General features: G+C 38.7%; 1 protein-coding gene and 1 pseudogene across 1 annotated transcript in view; one reads left to right on the plus strand and one right to left on the minus strand.

Moving 5' to 3' along the window:
* Nucleotides 1-20050, plus strand: part of ZCWPW2 (zinc finger CW-type and PWWP domain containing 2) — a 172734-nt gene that overhangs the window by 133789 nt on the left and 18895 nt on the right. The gene's annotated exons all lie outside the window — the stretch shown is intronic.
* Nucleotides 14815-15068, minus strand: LOC134390375 (NADH dehydrogenase [ubiquinone] 1 alpha subcomplex subunit 3-like; annotated as a pseudogene).

The following is a 20050-nucleotide window of genomic DNA, read 5'->3' on the forward strand; positions in this document are numbered from 1 at the left end:
GGGATAACTGGATATCGATATGCAGGAGAATGAAACTAGATCCATACCTCTCACCGTATACTAAAATCAACTCAAAATGGATTAAGGATTTAAATATACACCCTGAGACAATAAAACTTCTTAAAGAAAACATAGGGGAAACACTTCAGGAAATAGGACTGGGCACAGACTTCATGAATACGACCCCAAAAGCACGGGCAACCAAAGGAAAAATAAACAAATGGGATTATATCAAACTAAAAAGCTTCTGCACAGCAAAAGAAACAATTAAAAGAGTTAAAAGACAACCAACAGAGTGGGAGAAAATATTTGCAAAATATACATCTGACAAAGGATTAATATCCAGAATATATAAGGAACTCAAACAACTTTACAAGAAGAAAACAAGCAACCCAATTAAAAAATGGGCAAAAGAGCTAAGTAGGCATTTCTCTAAGGAAGATATCCAAATGGCCAACAGACATATGAAAAAATGCTCAACATCACTCAGCATCCGGGAAATGCAAATCAAAACCACATTGAGATACCATCTAACCCCAGTTAGGATGGCTAAAATCCAAAAGACTATGAACGATAAATGCTGGCGAGGCTGCGGAGAAAAAGGAACTCTCATACATTGTTGGTGGGACTGCAAAATGGTGCAGCCTCTATGGAAAATGGTATGGAGGTTCCTTAAACAATTGCAAATAGATCTACCATACGACCCAGCCATCCCACTGTTGGGAATATACCCAGAGGAATGGAAATCATCAAGTCGAAGGTATACCTGTTCCCCAATGTTCATCGCAGCACTCTTTACAATAGCCAAGAGTTGGAACCAGCCCAAATGCCCATCATCAGATGAGTGGATACGGAAAATGTGGTACATCTACACAATGGAATACTACTCAGCTATAAAAACGAATGAAATACTGCCATTTGCAACAACATGGATGGACCTCGAGAGAATTATATTAAGTGAAACAAGTCAGGCACAGAAAGAGAAATACCACATGTTCTCACTTATTGGTGGGAGCTAAAAATTAATATATAAATTCACACACACACATACACACATACACACACAAACCGGGGGGGGGGGGAAGAAGATATAACAACCACAATTATTTGAAGTTGATACAACAAACAAACAGAAAGGACATGGTTGGGGGGGGGGAGGGAGAAGGGAGGGAGGTTTTGGTGATGGGGAGCATTAATCAGCTACAATGTATATCGACAAAATAAAATTTAAAAAAAAAAAAAATTCAACATACCTTCATGATAAAGACTTTCAGCAAATTAGGTATAGAAGGAAATTATCTCAACACAATAAAAGCCATTTATGACAAACCAATCACCAATATCATCTTGAATGGGGAAAAGCTGAAAACCCTTAAGAACAGGAACAAGACAAGGTTGCCCACTCTCACCACTCCTACTTAACATAGTATTGGAAGCACTAGCCAGCGCAATCAGGCAAGAGGAAGAAAGAAAGGTCATATAGATTGGAAAGGATGAAGTCAAATTATCCCTGTTTGCAGATGACATGATCTTACCATATAGAAAAACCTAAAGAATCTACCAAAACACTATTAGAGCTGATTAACAATTTCAGTAGTGTTTCAGAGTACAAAATCAACACCCACAGATCAGTAATGTTTTTATATTCCAGTAATGAACTAGCAGAAAAAGAAATAAAGAAAGCAAGCCCATTTACAGTAGTAACCAAAAAATTAAAATACCTAGGAATTAATTTAACCAGGGAAGTGAAAGATCTCTACAGTGAGAACTACAAAACACTATTGAAGGAAGTTAAAGAGGACACAAAAAGGTGGAAAGACATTCCATGCTCATGGATGGGAAGAATTAACATTATGAAAATGTCCATTCTACCCAAAGCAATCTACACATTCAATGCAATCCCCATCAAAATACCAATAACATTCTTCACAGAAACAGAAAAAGCAATCCTAACATTCATTAGGAATAACAAATGCCTTGAATAGCCAAAGCAATCCTGAGCAAATAAAATAAAATAAAATAAAGCTGAAGTCATAACTCAACCTGGTTTCAAATTATATTATAAAGCTATTTTAACCAAAACAGCATGATACTGGAATAAAAGCAGATACTCGGACTAATGGAACAGAATAGAAAACCCAGGAATCAACCCACATACTTACAGCCAACTGATCTTTAGCAAAGGCAACAAGAACATACATTGGGGAAAAGAATGCCTCTTCAATAAATGGTGCTGGGAAGATTGGACATCCATATGCAGAAGAATGAAAGTGGATCTGTACCTCTCACCATACACCAAAATCAACTCAAAATGGATTAAAGACTTGAATATGAGACCCAAAACCATAAAATTACTAAAGGGAAACATAGAGGAAACACTCCAGAAAGAAGGACTGGGCAAGACTTTATGGAAAAAGACCCCCAAAGCACAAGCAACTGTAACAACAAAAAAAACACAAATGGGATTATATCAAACTAAAAAGCTTTTGTACAGTAGAGGAAATAATCAATGGAGTGGAAAGACAACCTATGAAATGGGAGGAAATATTTGCAAACTATACATCTGAGAAGGGTTTAATATCCAGAATATACAAAGAACTCAAACAACTACACAGTAAAAAAACAAAGAATCTAATTTAAAAATGGGCAAAGATGAATAGACATTTTTAAAAGGAAGACACATATAAATGGCCAACAGGTACATGAAGAAAATGCTCAACATCACTAGTCATCAGGGAAACGCAAATCAAAACCACCAGTTAGACTGGCTATTATCAAAAAGACAGAGAATAACAAATGCTGGTGGAGATGAGGAGAAAGGAGAACCCTTCTGCACTGATGGTGGGGCTGTAAATTTGTGCAGCAGTTCTGGAGAATGGTATGGAGGCTCCTCAAACAACTATAGATAGAACTACCTTATGATCCAGCAATCTCACTACTGGGCATATACCCAATAAAGGAATGGAAATCATCATGTCAAGGAGATATCTGCACTCCCATGTTTATCGCAGCTCTTTTTACAATGGACAAGATATGGAATCAACTTAAATATTCATGTTACTAGATAAGGAAAATGTGGTACATATAAGCAATAGAATACTACTTAGCCATAAAAAATAATGAAATTCTGCCATTCACAATAACATGGATGAGCTTGGAGAAAATTATGTTAACTGAAACTAGCCAGGCACAGAAAGAGAAATACCACTTGTCCTCACGCATATGTGAGAGCTAAAAAGTAAGTAAGTAATTAAAGAAATTAATTAATTAAATAAATAAATAAATAAATAAGAAAAAAAGAGAGAAAGAAAGAAACAATCACAATAATACATTGAACTTTCAGAGAGAACAGAACTGTGATTACTAGAAGGGGGAAAGGGAGAGTGGTAGGAAGGGGAGTCAGCAAGAAATTGATTAATGGGCACAAAGAATGATTACCTATTGTAATGGTGAACAAGCTAGCTCTCCTGATTCGACCATCACATATTGTACACAAGTATTGATAGTCAACTTTTACCACACTAATATGTATAATCAATCATGTTTCAATAAAAAATAAATAAACCTGATCTCGAAAAAAAGAACTACATTTTATTTTACTAAAAATATTTTTATTTCTCTTTTATATTATATAAAACTAATTATAGAGATCATAGTTATAATTTTTTGAAATTATTCATGTGGTCAGTGAAAGAAAATGAGCCAAAACACCAAGTACCGATCAAGCTTTATTAAAGGAAAGGAATCTGCTGGGCTGTCCTCAAAATGGAGGACAGCACCACGTGTGGGGGTGAGAGAGCTTATATAGGGTTCCAAGGGCTGGCTGATACAATCAAGGAGGGTCATTATGCTAATGTGGAAGCTATGCGACCAAGGCAAAGAATTGCACCCTTGTGGAAACAAAAAGTTTTCTATCTTGCAGAAGTCATGAGGCTTCTCATAAAGGGAAGGGGGGAGGGGTTTGGTGTTGGAGTGGAAGACAAGACCAGTGGCCACTTTGTGCTTATTGTGTGCAAAATGGCATCAGTCATGTCCAAATTCCATCATTCCCACCTTTTAAGTGTAGGGAGAAGGGGAAAGGGGCAAAAGTCTCATTCTTCTGAAGCTACTTCCTGCTGGAGATGAGCGAAGATATGGAAAAAAATAAAACAATTAGGTGGTGGGGTATTGGTTTTGTGTGGGGAGGCTGTATTCTTCTGGAGAAGGGTCACTGATTCTGAGGGGCTGATATCCTCCTCTCAGGAACAATTCAGTGAACTTTTGGTTGGTGAAAGCTTACATACGTTCCTGTAAGAAATTAGAGAAACACCAAAAGAGACAGGGACCAAAGGGTAGGATGAGTCACAGCACAGTTAGGGTTCCCAGTAGGGGCATAAGCCAGGGTATCCAAGGGTTCAGTGACTAGGGCCACCCCCAAGGTGTGTTTGCGTTTTGTAACCCTTTATGTCCGCTATCAATGTTTGCCTTTAAATGGTTTGAGTTGTTTTGGATCACCCCAGACTCATTTAAGTAATAACAGCATTCCTCCCCCAAGAAGAGGCAGGTGCCTTCCTTCTCACCTGTAAGGAGGTCAAGGGCCTGACCATTCTGTAAAGCAACTGTTGCGAGTGAGGTGACCTGTCACTGGAGGGAGGAGATGCTATCTATATTTAGTTCTTCTGAGAGTTTTTGATAGAATTGAGAGGCAGTAGCAAGGCCCACTATGCCAGTCCCAGTTGCAGGAAGGATCCCTGCACCCCCAAAATGTACAATTAGTACTCTATGGGAGCAGGGGCACTTTCTGAGGGGGGGTGCAAAGTTAGTCCCAGTCCTATCTCCATCCCTCCATCTGTCTGGACGGTGATGTCAGGGACGAGCCAAACAAATATACAAGAAATCACATTAGGGGGAAGGCAACAGAATAACATAGTTTTACAAAGGAAATATGTTCCGGTTTTAGGGCATGGATGAGGAGGGGGTAAGTGAGTGATAGCGTTTGGTGGTATTAGTAAGGCAGAGTGTGGGCAGGCCCCGCATAACGCTGACAGTCCCCACTGAGGTGAGATTAGAAGAAAATGAAGAGACGTTTTTGGAAACATTGCAGGCTGTATTGACAGGGAGGGGAGTGATCACAAAAAGTTTCTCTCAAAGTAGGAGACAGATGAGTTGCTCGGGGACCAGTCTGATTCGCCGAGGACTGCATCTTCCCTGTGGACCTGGAACCTCCATGTTCCAGGTAAGGGGGAGCATTGAGATTGGAGGAAAATCATGGGAAGGACATGAAGGGTTAGGGAGCCAAACGAAAGGGTATATTGCCACAATGAAATTGCTAAGAAGCATCCTACTGATAGGAGGTAAAGGAGTGCCAGGAGAAATCTTCCTAAAATGTTACAGTCCTTTGGGGCAGAACTGGGCAATCTTGTAGCAAGTACTAGAACAGATAGTATAGTGAAGGTTAGAGACACAGGGTGGCTTGTACTGTGGAGTATACACAAAGCAAATGTATTTCACAGGGCCTGGTTTTCCAAAGCCTTGCAGTTTAAAATGTTAACCTTGCAAAAGACAGGAAATTTTCCCCAGGCTATAGCCTCTGTTGTAAGATAAAGAATTGTTACACAGCAAGGTTGCTGGCTCAAAAACAGGCAGTTTACTGATTGATATGTAAAGATACTGGGAAATTGCTGTAAGAAGAGAATGTTTGCTAAAATCAAGCTTTTGTTGGTGGATCAACTTAACTTCTTGCAAATTCCATTATGGAATGTCACCTTGCTTGTTTTACTGAATGTTACCATCTTCTATTGTTAAACTTGTTAAACTATACTTAGCAAAAACCCCACCTGTGTTCTCTTCCTGTAACTTCCTGGTCTGGAGAATAAATGCGGGAAGAGAATCCCAATTCAGGGTTAATTTCCCAAATGGAAGGAATACCTCTATCTTGAGGGTTCCGGGAGATTAACCCCTTTCGGGGCTTCTCACTGCTCAGAAGAGATGGGCTCCATCACCCAGGAGAAAAGGGGTGACAAATCCATGGGAGGCAAAGCAACATTATACTTATCATGCCTCATGATGGCAAACCCACGATAGCAGGTTGGGACCAGTCTTGGAGTAGCTCGTGTAAAGGATGTGAAGCAGGCCTGCAAGAGGGAGAGGATAGTTGCTGGGGGAAAGATCATCCTTCTGGGATTGGGGGAAGAGTGGAGGTCCTGGAGATTCTCAGTTTTGTGGGTCCTAAAATGGATGAAGTGTAAGGAGATATTGGGTTGGGGGTTGAGCAGAGGGACCTCTCCAGCTTTGTGTTAACAGATTCTTTGGGTAAAGACTCAGGTGCTAGTTTTATCAAGGGTAAGTGAAACAAAGGGGACTTTCCTAATACTTTTACTGCCATTGGGGTGATGAGAAGTACTGTATTTCCCAACATAGTGAGAGGGGCTTTGGGATTCGGGTCTTAATATACACTTGCTGTCCCAGGCTCAGTTTAAAGTCTGAGGGGGCAGTGGGGAAAGGATGAAGTAATAGAAGGTTGGCCTGTTCTTGAAGAAGATCCCTAATGAGCTAAAGAGTAGGGAGATACTGGCCTAAAGGCAATGAGCTGGAAGGAAGAGGTGTGAGTGTGAAGGGTCTACCATACATAAGTTCGAAGGGGCTGAGGCCGGTGGGTTTGCAGGGGGCAGCTCACAAGCGAGTGAGTACTAGAGGGAGAAGTTGGGTCCAAGGGAGGTGAAGTTCCATGGACAGCTTGTTGAGGTGTGTTAGATTTATTATGGCATAACCTACCAAGGGGGGTGGGTGTGGAGGTGGCGCTCCCATTTATGAACCATGTATGATGGGGCTGCATAATGGTATGTGGGGAGATGTGTGGAAAGGGATTGAGAAAGAAGTCTAAAGCCTCCACGCAATTATATTCTAAGGGTCGTGAGTGTTTTGGGATGAGAGTGGCAAGATTTATGGGAGGGCAAGGTTTGAAGGAAAACTGGGAATTCTCAATGAAAGTAAGGTGAATAAGTTGTAGGCAGGAAAGGGAGAGAATTGACTTGGCCTTGTGGCTGAGAAAGTCTTGACTGTTCATTGTCCAGAAGTTAGTTGAGAGCTTTCTTGTGTTAAAAGGGCAGCTGCTGCCAAGGCTCATAAACAGGAGGCCCATCCTCAGGCTGTGGTGTCTAGTTGTTTAGAGAGGTATGCAACCAGGGAGAAAATATCTCCTGCCTCTTGTCCCAAAATCCCAACTGCCAATCCTTGGGTTTTGGTGACATATAGGATAAAAGGATGAGATAGGTTTGGGAGGGATAGAGCTGGGGCTGCAAAGAGAGCAGCTTTTAATCACTGGAAGGGAGAATGAATGGGCTTTTGGGGATTTAAAGAAATGGCAGAATCCCCTTGTGCTGCCCCATAAAGTGGTTTTGCTAGCACACCAAAGTTAGAAATCTGTAGGCGAAGATACCCTGCAAGCCCCAAGAAAGAAGGCTTTCACCCTTTGTGGTAGGAGAAGGGAGTTCAGAAATTAGACTTTAGTGATCCCCTGTTATTTCTCTGGTGTTGGGGGAGGTGACATGGACTCCCAAATTGGTAACTGAAGAGGAAGAAATTTGGGCCTTGTTGGGGGACACTCAATATCCCCTGGAGGCCAGGAAATTAAGGAGAGCAACAGTGTGGGCCTGTGAATCCTCATAGGAGGGGCTACAAAGGAGGAGGTCATCCACATATTGCTAGAGGTTGTAGGAAGTTCAGATAAGTCTTGAGCTAAGGCCTGGCTGAAGAAGTTGGGGGCTATCCCAAGATCCCTGGGGCAGTACTGTCCAGGTGAGTTGTTGAGAATGACGCATATCAGGATCAGTCCAGGTAAAAGCAAATAGGTTTTGACAGGAAAGGTGTAAAGGAATAAAAAAAAAAAAAGGCATCTTTGAGGTCAAGTACAGAGTAGAAGCAGGTTGTTGTTGGGATTGTGGATAGAAGAGTATAGGGATTAGTAACGATTGGGGTTATGGGTAAAATGATCTCATTAATGGCCCTGAGGCATTGAACTAAACAGTGTGAGCCATTAGGCTTTATAATCAGAAGGATGGGTGTATTAAAAGACGAGTTGGTAGGCCATAAGAGATGAGAAGAAAGGAGTTTTTGTATGACGGGTTTTATGCCTATTAGGTGTTTGTTAGTGAGAGGGTACATTAGGGAACAAAGAGGGGTTCCACAATTTAACAAAGATAGGGGAATGGAGTGTAGCAATGGAGGGAGAAGAAGTGTCCCATACTAGGGATTAACTTTGTCCAAGGGGGAGGGGAAGGTGGAAGCCCCAGGGGCCAGTTCTGGGTGCAGCCTGTAACAAGAGTATTGTAGCTGGAGTTAAAGTTTTTAGAGTAAGAGTGGCTTTGAGTTTGAAAAGAATGTCCCATCTCAGTAAGGGGGTTGGGCACTGAGGCATTATTAAAAATTTGTGTGTGAATTGGGTGTGATGTAGGGTGCAGGAAAGGGGTTGAGTGATCCCTGGGTGATATTCTGATCCTGTGACCCCTACTATTGTGATAGAGGATGCTGTTGTTGGTCCTGCATATTCAGGAAGGGTAGAATTAGTGGCCCCTGTATCAATGACAAAAGAGATTGGCTTACCTGCTATGAGGCGAGTTACCCTGGACTCATGCATGGTGATCTCTGTGGGGGCCTCCAGTCATGAGCATCATCAATCCTCCTCCTGGGCAAAGCCAAGCAGCTTTGGTAGGAATGGCCATGAAGCCAGAGGCTGTGGGTTGGGGACTGGTCTATTCCCTCTCTGGCGAGTGGGACAATCAACCACCCAGTGACCTGGCTGTTTGCAGTGAGGACAGGGCCCAGGAGGGAGCCTGGGGTTAGAACAGGCCCATGCCCAGTGGCCCAGTTGACTGCATTTGAAGCAGTTCCCGGGTGGCTTGCCCCTAGAGGCAGCTGGCTTAGGGGTATGTGAGCCTCAGATGGCATTAGCCTCGAGCTGGTATTTGGCCTGATATCTTTTTAAAACGATCCTTCTTTTCTCCTCCTCTTCCCTATTGTTAAAAACCTTGAAAGCTGCATTGAGGAAGTCTTGTTAGGTTGTATTTGGACCATCCTAAGTTTTTTTAGTTTTTTTCAAATATCGGGCTGATTGGGTAGTAAAATGAGAGTGTAAGAGGGCCATGCCTGCAGGGGAGTTTGTATCTATACGTGTGTATTTATGTAGGGTCTCAGAGAGGCAGGTTAGGAACTCACTGGGATTTTCAGTGGATCTTTGTGTGATTTTTCTAAGCTTGTCATAACTGACTGACTTGTGAGTAGCCTTTTGGAGGCCATGAAGTAGGTGTGTGATCATGTTATCATGGAGATCCTGGTCCCTGTGGCCAGCCTGGTAGTCCCAATTTGGGTCTGTGTGAGGAACAGCAATGGCTCCCACAGACCACCTATTATTTTGAGCATGTACCTTGTCTGCCTGTTGTTGGACCATTACCCAGACCTGCTCCCTGTCTTCAGGGGACAGATATGTGTCTGGGTCAGACTGGAAGGATCCCATTTGTTTTTTGATTTGGAAAAGATCAGAAAGAGAAAAGGGGGATGTGGACACAGACAATTCCCCCTGTCTCTGCCATTTCACAGAGGGGATATAAAGGAGCTGGAGCTGAGGAGGGGTTGTCACCTGACGAAGGTGGAGAAGGTGAGGGGTTGAGTGGCTGAGGACGAACGTCTCAAGACCAGGTAAGGAGAAGAGAGGGAAAAGGTGAAGGCTGACGGTTCAGAAGATTTATCAGAGTCTGGAAGGGGAGGTCAGGCATGAGCTAGGAGAATTTGAGAGTAGGACAGTTTTGACAGAGAGAAGGAGTCTTCAACATAAGGTATCTCTCCAGCTTTTGCTGTTTCAGTGACAAAAGTCTCTGAGAGTATCTAAATCGAGAGTGCCATCTTGTGGCCACTGGGATCCATTGTCTTATTTGTAAAATGAGGCGTAGTTTTAATGTCTCCCTGGAGCCCAAGAGATTGTAGACAGCCCAGAGGTATAGAATGTGGAGGAAATTGGCCAGGAGACAGCCCAGAGGCATAGAGCGTGGAGGTTTGGATTGTGAGTTTCCCATGTAGAGGGTGAGAAAGGAAATGGGCAGTCCTAGTAGAAGAAGAATGCCACCAAGGAGTGTCCTCTTTGGTGTTCATCTTCTTTTCAAGCCAAAAGCCACTGACCAGCTGATGGAGTGTCCTCCAATAGCTGGGGGGCATGAGAAGAGTTCCCTCGGCCAGGCGCCTGGGCTTTGTAGCAAGTAGGCAGTAGTCATAGAGAGTAGTTGGGGGAACCCATAGAGTAGGTAGGACGGACCCACTGACTCACCCTGAATTGAGGCCAATGTTGGATTCATTGGTCTGAAATGGCAAAAAGAGAGTCCTGGAGGTACCTGGTTCAGCAGGTCCAGGAAGGGTGGCCAAGGGCCAATCAACCCAGGTGAGGATCATCCAACAATGTTGGCCAGAACCCTTCCCAGGTTTCGGCACCAAAATGAAAGAAAGTGAGCCGAAACGCTGTGTACCGATGAAGCTTTATTAAAGGATGAGAATCTGCTGGGCTGCGCTCAAAATGGAGAGCAGCTGGGGCTGTGCTCAAAATGGAGGACAGCTGGGGCTGTGCTCAAAATGGAGGACAGCACCACATGTGGGGGTGAGAGAGCTTATATAGGGAACCAAGGGCTGGCTGATACAATCAAGGAGAGGCATTATGCTAATGTGGAAGCTATGCAACCAAGGTGGAGAATTACGCCTTTGCAGAAGCAAAAGGGTTTCTATTTCACAGAAATCACAAGTCTTCTCATAAAGGGAAGTGGGGAGGAGTTTGGTGCTGGAGTGGAAGACAAGGCTGGCAGCCACTTTGTGCTTATTGTGTGCCAAATAGCACCAGTCATGTCCAAGACCCATCAGTCAGATGTATTAGTTCAGGTACAGGTTATAATGTTCTAAGGAGACTCCAAATTAGAGTGAATCACACAAGAAGTTTCTCTCTTTCTCATAAGTCTGACTAAAGGAGGACCATTGGTCCAGGACGGAGGAGACCTTGCTCTGACTTCCAAGTTCCTCTGTCTTATTGTTATGCCAACCCTAATGGTGTGGTCCTCATTTATATGATCAAAGGTTGGTTATATTATCACATCCACATTCTTGCCCATGGAAAAAAAGTAAAGAGGAAAAAGAGCAAACAATTAGTGGAGAAAGAAAACATAAACTTGTAACTGCATAAAACATAAAAACATAAACTTGTAACTGCAGTACTTTCAGAATGTCAAAGAACTTGTGCAGGCCAGAGTTTATATCCACAATAAATATCTGAGTCAATTTGGCCTGGAAATAAAGAATAAAAATGGTAGTTTACCAGGAAGACAGGTGGAGTAGCAAATGGTATTGCATGTTAGAGATATTAAAGATGTTTGAATATACATACAAACATACATATGTACATATATATACACACATACATATATACATACATACATAAATACCAAGAAACAGTATATTGTGGTGGAAAGAATACAGACTTAAAATTGAGACAGGTCTGCCTCTAAGACTTAGTTTTGCTCCTTTGTTGTTGTGTCACCTTAAGCAAATTGACTTAATATTTTTGAGCCTCATTTAATTCATCTCTCTAAGTTGGTAACAGTAATAATTACCTTGTATGAAAGTTATAAAGATTAATATACAAAGAATTATAATAGCATATAGTAACTATATTATAGTATGTGCTTGTTTAATAAATGCTAGTACTTTTCTCCCCAATTTCTCCTTTTCTCCTTAGGAAGAGATAAGAAGTAAGGAATTAAGAAAATTTAAAATTCTCAGACTTATAATCATAGTTCTATTAGACAGTTAGGATTAGGTAAAGTCTTTTTTTTTTTTTAAAGTAGGTCCCACATTTTAGTCGTGATCTTTTTTCCAAAGTAATATAATATTATATTTGGAGGATAGAATTTTAAGATCATCTAAAAGCCATCATCTTAATTAAACCAATTTTTATTAACTTGATGCATTTGTTTATAGTCATTTCTATATGCATGTATTTAATTGCATAGTTTTTTTTTTTTTTTTTTTTTTTGTCTTTTTCGTGACCGGCACTCATCCAGTGAGTGCACCGGCCATTCCTATATAGGATCCGAACCCGCGGCGGGAGCATCGCCGCGCTCCCAGCACTGCACTCTCCCGAGTGCGCTACGGGCTCGGCCCTAATTGCATAGTTTTAATCACTGATTAATATGTCATTAGTGTTTTCATTTATATACTACATCACAAAACTTTTCCATGTTGTTTTATGGTTCTTATTAGTTTAAGATTTTTTTTCAATAAGAAAAGTAGCATTGTGAGAAAAACAAAAACATAGATATGTAAGTCCTTTCCTAGCTGCAATTTCAGTTCTAAGAAAAAAAACACTGTTAATAGTTTTATATATATATATATATATTTCTATGCATGTATAAACATATGTTATATGTACAAATAAATGCTTATGAATAAACAAAATATAATATGTATATGTATAAGTGTATATACTTTATTAACATAAATGGAATAAATTAAACTCTACTTTTTTCCCTCAGAAATATATTATGGACATTTTTACAAGTTAATGATCTACCAGATCTTAGGTGACTGAATAGCATTTTGTTTTATGGAAAAGCCTCAATTTACTGGACATTTAGGTTGATTCTGGATTTGCAAAATTACAAATAAAAAAGCAGCAAATTCATTTTATACAAATGTCTGTAAATGTTTGTGCAGATATTTCTGTAGGAAAAATTACTGGAAGTGGGCTTGTTGATTCAAAGACTAGGCACATTTTAAATTTTGCCAAATTGCTAAACACCCTTCATCAAAAACAAAAAACAAACAAAAAAAACCAACCAAACAAAAAACATTATGGTACCAATTACAGTTCCATCATTAGTGTAAGGCAAGGCATAGATCACCTTAGCTTGCTAATTCTAGCCATTAACAGTGCTTTCTTTATAACTTTTTTTATTATAAAATAAATAGCTGCAAGTAAAAATTAATCGAGAAATACAAAAGTGTATACACTGGAAAGTTCAAGTCATTCTTGCCCCACCTCCAACATTTCACTATCTCAAAATCTGAAATTAAGTATGCTCGTAAAATATTCATACATTTTTGCACACTTGTGCACAGATTTCAACAAAGTAATGCCTAGAAGTTAAATTGCTGGGGTAAGTTGTACAAACATTTAAAATTTGGTCACAAGTAAGGAAAGACAGAGAAACTTACAGATGGAAGGAGACAAAGGAGGTGTAGAAACCAAACATAATGCCAGATCCTAGTTTGGACCCTGAAATATAGGAAGGACATCCATGGAAAAGCTGGTGAAATTTGAATGAAGTCTTTAGTTTAATTAACAATGTTGTACTAAGGTTCATTTCCAGTTATTGGTAATTGTTCTTTGATTATGTAAGGTATTAACATTGGGAAATCTGGATGAAGGGTATATGGGAACTATCTTGTGCTATTTATGCAACTTTTCTATAAATCTAAACTTATTTCAAAATAAAAGTTAAAAATTTTATTCAAGCATTGCCAAATTGCTTCAGAACAGTTGTACCTGATATGCTCCTACCAGCATAATGTGAGTACCTCTTTTCCCACCCTCTTGCCAGATTTAGATATCTTTAATCTTTACATATTTGCCAGTCCTTAGTAAGAAAAAAATATATCATTATTTTAATTTGGTCTTATTTATTTGTTGAGTATTAGTGAGGTACGAATTTTTCCCATATTTATTGGACATTATATTTTTTCCTGAAAACTACCTCTTTATACCCTTACTCATTTTTTTCCATGGGCACTCTCAGTTATTAATAATCTGTCAATATGTTGCCAACATTTTTTCAGTTTTCCTTTTAAATTTTTTGTTGGTTCTTTTGCTGTATTTATAAAGCGAAGTCTTTTCTTTGGGGGCTTTTGGGCTTTTTGACATGCTTTAAGAGACTGCCCTTTCATTAATATGAGTATAATATCGTATACATTATATGAATATAATATTAGTATAGCTTCTTCTCTTACTCCATTTTTTGGATTTTTCCTTAGGATAATTCTCAGTAGAAGGATTATTGGGGAAGGGATGGAACCATGTTGTCAAGTTATTCTGCACTCACCAGCAGTGTATGCAAATGCCACAATTGTCATCGACAGTTATTACAATAAAGATGTTGTTGGCAGTTTATGTCATACTTTGTTGTCGTGGTTTTAATTTGCATTTCTTTGATGTGAGATAAGTTGTCTGTGTCTGAGTTCTTAATATTTTCTTACAAATTTATACAAACTCTTTATGATACTAGTAGTAAAGATATTTGTCATGGTTTCTGCATATGCTTTTCTCAATGTATTGCTTGCTTTTCCATTTTTTTCCTGGAAATATGTACGTTAAATATTTGTATGTGTTCATATCTACATTTCTGGGTCTTTTTGATTTATCTTATTATAATAGTATAAACTTTATAGAGAATAGTGCAGTGGAATGGGTAAGAGAGGGATACATCTGCAAGTAGACTATTGAGGTATGAATTCAGACTCTTATCACTTACTATCAGTGTCATCTTAAGTTAGCTGCTTAACTCTCTAAGCCCTCAATTTCCTCCTCTGTTAGATGAGAATAAAAGTATTACAAAATTGAATTGCTCTGACAATTTATGTAAAACACATAGCATAGTACTTGGAACATAGGAAACATTTCATAAATGTTAGCTGTTATTAACCATTTATCCCAATACCATTTATTTATTTACTTATTTGTTTATGGGTTGGTTTTTCACATTTTTATTAGGGTTACTGGGGAGGCAGCCTCCTCCCTGTCAATAGAGGTGCTCACAGTTTCTTCAGCCACTCCAAGCTGGGGCGCTGGGGGTCCTGGTGGTGGCTGGGTATGTCAGGCATGTTACCATCATCTGGGAGGGGCAATGGGTAGTTGTAGGGTATGGCCTGGTTGATCATGATGGTGTACTCAGTGTAGGGGCTCAGTGGGGGCAGAATACAGCCAGGCCCCCTATGGTGAAGGACACAACCAGCGCCGGCTCCTTGATCCAGGCATTCTTGAGGAAGGCAGCGAGTCTTGAAGCCATCTAGGTCTTGGTGGCCCTAATACTATTTATTGACTAATAAGTAATCTTTCCATTCTTTACAGTTTTTTGTTATTTTCCTTAGATTGTATAATATTTCTTTTTTTTAATAACATAACATATAGCATTTAAATTGTCAAAGTATCTATTTCTGTATCTGTTATGTAGCTGGGCTTAAGCAAGTTCTAAATTGCTTTAATTATTATTTCTCTATCTTTTCTTTGATGTGTGGATTAGTGATCCTTCATTATTCTAGTTTTTCAAAAATTATTTTTATAATTCTTGCCTGTTTACTTTTTTAGATGAACCTTAGAATTATTTAGTCAAGTCCCAAGAAAAATTCTGTTGAGCTCATGATTGGTACTGTAGAAAATCTATGTCCTAGAAATTCCATGTTTATAATACTAAATGCACCCATGTAGAAACATAACTTGTCTTTATATTCATTTTTTTGTAGTTTTTTCAATGGAGAGTTTTACATATTTCTAATTAACTCTATCCCAGGTATTGTTATTAATTGGAAAAGGATCACTTTTTCATTTTGTTTTTTTTTTTTGTTTGTTTTGGTTTACAAATAGAAATTACATATGCATATCCTTTTCTCTAACAATGCCAAGAATTTAACTTATGCCATTTGAAAGACAAAATTAATGACCACTCTCTTGATTTATACATTTATGTATGAGGATTTGGGCTATTTTATTTTCTGATGAAAAAAATATGTTTCCCGAAAGTAATGACAAAAAATCTTCATAACAAGCAGAAATTTTTCATTAGCCCAGTTAGCAGGATAAGTTGCTTACATTTTATGGCTAGATGTCTGGATGTTTGTGTTAATTGCTAAACTTGCTATTAATATGGAATTCATGTACTACAACTCACTTAATTTACTTAGCTTTATATGCATCTTTCCCCAAAGATAAATATTATAATGGATCCCTACCACTGGCTTCTAGACCTAGGCAGAAAAAAAATCTCATAAAAAAATAGCAAGCAGCAGAAGAACCCCTTGGGAAGAGTCACAGTCAGGCTTCAAAACTCATTTAGTTTCCTTTTGGATTCTACTTTGTGGGCATCATTCACCTTCCTATAGGCACGTGTTCCTCAAACTTGAATCAGACAGGTATTCCATCAGCATTTTGCCATTTTCTGTACTGTTACTATAGTTTTCTTTCATTCATCAAAGAACAAAATTTCAACAAATTGAGCTTAAAGATCTAATTGGCATTTATTAGCGATTCATGAGTCAGACAGCATCTCATCTATGAAATAGAAGGACACTCAGCTGGGCTTGGGAGAACAATCAGCTTTTGTAAGGCAGCCCCCGGCAGGAACAAGGAAACAGCAGTGTAGCCCAAAAAGCAGATTGGCTAGTATCAGGTTACTTCAGGTTACTTTCCTTGCATGGGTTAATGCAGAGGGAACTTCGTTATTATGCCAGCTCAGGTTGACTGGACCCCTAATGACTGACTGGCTGCCTTGAATTTGGGGGGATTTTTGGAAAACTGGTCTGTTTCTAGGTTCGGTTTGATTATGTGGCACCTAGCATGAGTGAGTACGTTCTGGTTTGGTCTGGTGCGGTCTGTTCAGGCAGAGTGAAGGAGCTCAGTCCACAACAATGGCCTCCCATAAATTTTATTTAACGCATTTAATTAATCTTTTTCTTATTTTAATCTTTTGATTAAGATAAAACTTAAACACAGTAAAATGCACAGATTCAAGTGTACAGTTTGATGAACTTTTCTTAAATGCATGCACCCATGTAACTACCATCCTCAATCAAAATGGAAAATGTTTTCCTCACCCCAGAAAGTTTCCTAATGTCAATTTTTTTCTTTTTTGTTTTTTTCCAATGTAAATTTAAAAATGTAAACAAACTCTTTTGATGTGCACTTTCATTTTTCAAATATATGTAATACTAGAGACATTAATATAGAAAATTGTCCATTTATCACTTTAAATCATCAATGGAAACCTTAACATAGAAAGTTCTTTTTATAATAACTTCAATTGTTCTAAGCTCAAAATCTGCAGAGGTAAACTGCTTCATTACAATGTAGTGTTACGGCAGCCTCCCAAAGACTGATTTTTAACATGATACTCTTTCGTAACTTAATAACTAAATGTGCTTAATTAGATTGAAAGATTTACCTCTTCTATCTTGTATTAAACTCTGTAGGAATTATATATGATAAAAATTAGTAAAATATTAATATTAGACAAAATAGATTAATCTCTGATTCCAAAGCCTTTTATACACCATTTATGAGAGCAAGGAAACATCTCTTGCCTTGCCTCAGAGTACCTAATTTCTGGTATGGGTGCTTGTATTTGCTCCTTATTTTTATTTTTTTAAAGGTTTACTTTGGGACTTAATATTTGCTGAACCCTTTTTTTGATCTGGCTTTCAATCCATGGATCTGACTTCAGCCAAATTGCTTCCTTGTAGTTCTCATGTGATGGCCAGTTGGGGGTGGAGTAGCTGGGGAGTATAGGGGAAATGTGCTTCAGGGGTGAGTACAGCAGAGTTGAAAATTCATTGTTTTCCTCCCCTAGAGATAAAACAAGTGTCCTAGTGTGAGGGCCATGCTCATGCTGTTCCCCAAGTTCTCAGGGCATGTAGTGGGAGAGGTGTTGGCTAGCAGATTGCTATAACGGGGCAGTTTTTCCATTCACAGGGCTGGGTGTTTGCTGTTGTTGCCAGGGTTGCAGTTCTGAGGAGGTGCTGTAGAAGGTGGAAGAGGAAAGGGGTATTGGTTATAACTTCCTAAACCAATGGTTTGTCCTGGTGCAGTGGTTTGTCAGAGAAAATTGAGGGTTTACTTATGCAGACCTGGTGTTTGGTAAACAAATTGATGTTTATCTATCTGTGATTTTCTCTCTTGTATTTTAAGAAGTGTGTTTATCCTTATTACTAAATTACTTTTAAAAAACACAAGTATCCTTTTTGGATGTCATTATTTATAAGAGTAGTTTTGTTTCTGTAAACATAGTGCCCATTTAAAAATTCACTTGAGATTGATTCACTTGGAATTTGAGTTTGATAATACTGAAAATCTGGTACCACAGATTCCAGAAGTTAGAAACTTTTCAACCGTAACACTTCCTGTTTTATATTCTATATTGTACTTTTGAGCCAAAAGGCAGTGAAGAGAATTCCACAAAATGTGTTTGCTCTTTTGTTAAGAAACAAAAACCTCTTTAGCTTGAGTCCCAGTTATCACATGAAGAACAGCTTCCAGGTGTTGTCCTTTGTTATCTGGGACTAAAGGTTGTGTGTGTTATGCAGCTTTCTTCAATTTGTTTTGCTGATTATATTCATTGCAAGTATCATCCTTTGTCTCTGATCCAAAGACACGTAAGTTATGTCTCCATCATCAAGCTACACACACAAAAAAGGAATCTGGGTTTCTTCTAAGATTTGGAATATTTCTTGTTCACCATCACCTTCCTCACTCCATTTCATTAAAACTGAAATCAATTTTACCGATCATTAGAGTGTTTATTGATATAGCAAAGAATAGGAATTTGAATAATGAGCTTGTATTTTATAGATTGTAACTATTACACTAGATATTAACTGATCTTTCTATGCCTAATAGTAACAACTACTGTTCTCCTACTTGCAAAAGGGTATGTTACTGGAAAAACTACAATACTAGTGCAAATTAATAGAATTATCTTGTAACATATTAGAATTCAAGTCTGTAATTTCAAATTTATAAGCCTTTGGCTTCTGCCCACAAGTCTTCCAACTTTTCATTTATGTTAAACACCACAAACCTGTTCTTTTCTTTGAAAACTTATAAATTATTACCTTTTAAATTCTTTAAAGTTATAATGACTTTGAGGTGCTATTTATCTTTCTGTTTATATATTAATACCTTCACTCAGTTCCAGAATAATTTGTTCTATCATGAAATACTTATATTAGATATGCTTCTTAAATCTGTACCACTTCATACTGAGGAACACAGTCACCCAGATCAAGCAAAGGGAGCTATATCTTCCATATCTTTCCATGAATCTAGGTGCAAGAATGTCCTTCATCTCAACGTCTAGAATAATCATAGAGTTGATGTAAAAAGCTGGATCCATACAAAATTTTTTAAAAGAATAACCTTTTTATTTTTTTTATTATGCTATTGTGGAGAGTTTGTCTATTCCTATGCAGGAGAGGGATCTTATGCATTATGCTGAGGATAAAGGCTTAGAACATTTGACAATGATCTGTGGATTGAAGAATCAGACTGGCTATGCTTACTACTCAAGTTGATGGAGAGAGAAATTATAAAACAGACAATGAAGCTCTCAACATTTGTTCTTTTGTCCAGAAAAAAATAGTATAATATGGGTACTATAACCATTGAATGTTCTTTGTGCATCAGCTTTTTAAAATTTGATTGAAATATGTAGGTTCTAGAAAGTCTTCCCTAGAAACTGCATCTTTTCGCAACATTCCCCTTGCAAAATATCTAGTGGATTTAGAAAAAAATGTACACAAATAGAAATCGTTTTCAGCTGTCTTAGATTTTTAGAGTGTCTCCAATTAGAGGTCAAGTAATCTAATTTATTGGCTTTAGTCAATCAGATGAACAACTTCCATAAGTTCTGTTTTTCGTGGAGTTCTTCCCTCCCTGGACACCCTATTTGGATTAGCCCTTAGTACTCTTAAACTCTTTATAGATATGAATGAAATCTGTTCTCCTAAAACACACACAACCTGAATTTTTATGTTCCCTGATATAGTCAAAGAACATTAAAAAAAAAAAAAAGGCTTTACAAAATATAAGTGAAGTAGCAGATCATAGAACTCCTTGAAGTTTCATGTTATTCCTATCCTCAGCCAGAATTGGAGGTGTTAATAGAAGGCCTTTCATGCCTTTTGTTTAAAGTGGGCCTGGTGGTCAGCTTCTATTTTTAGAGAAAATACTCTATTGTGTCTCAGCTCACTGCTTGAATACACACTCCAGTGTTTTCTCTGG

The sequence above is a fragment of the Cynocephalus volans genome, chromosome 11 (assembly GCF_027409185.1).
Source record: "Cynocephalus volans isolate mCynVol1 chromosome 11, mCynVol1.pri, whole genome shotgun sequence".
In the NCBI taxonomy this organism is placed as follows: Eukaryota; Metazoa; Chordata; class Mammalia; order Dermoptera; family Cynocephalidae; genus Cynocephalus; species Cynocephalus volans.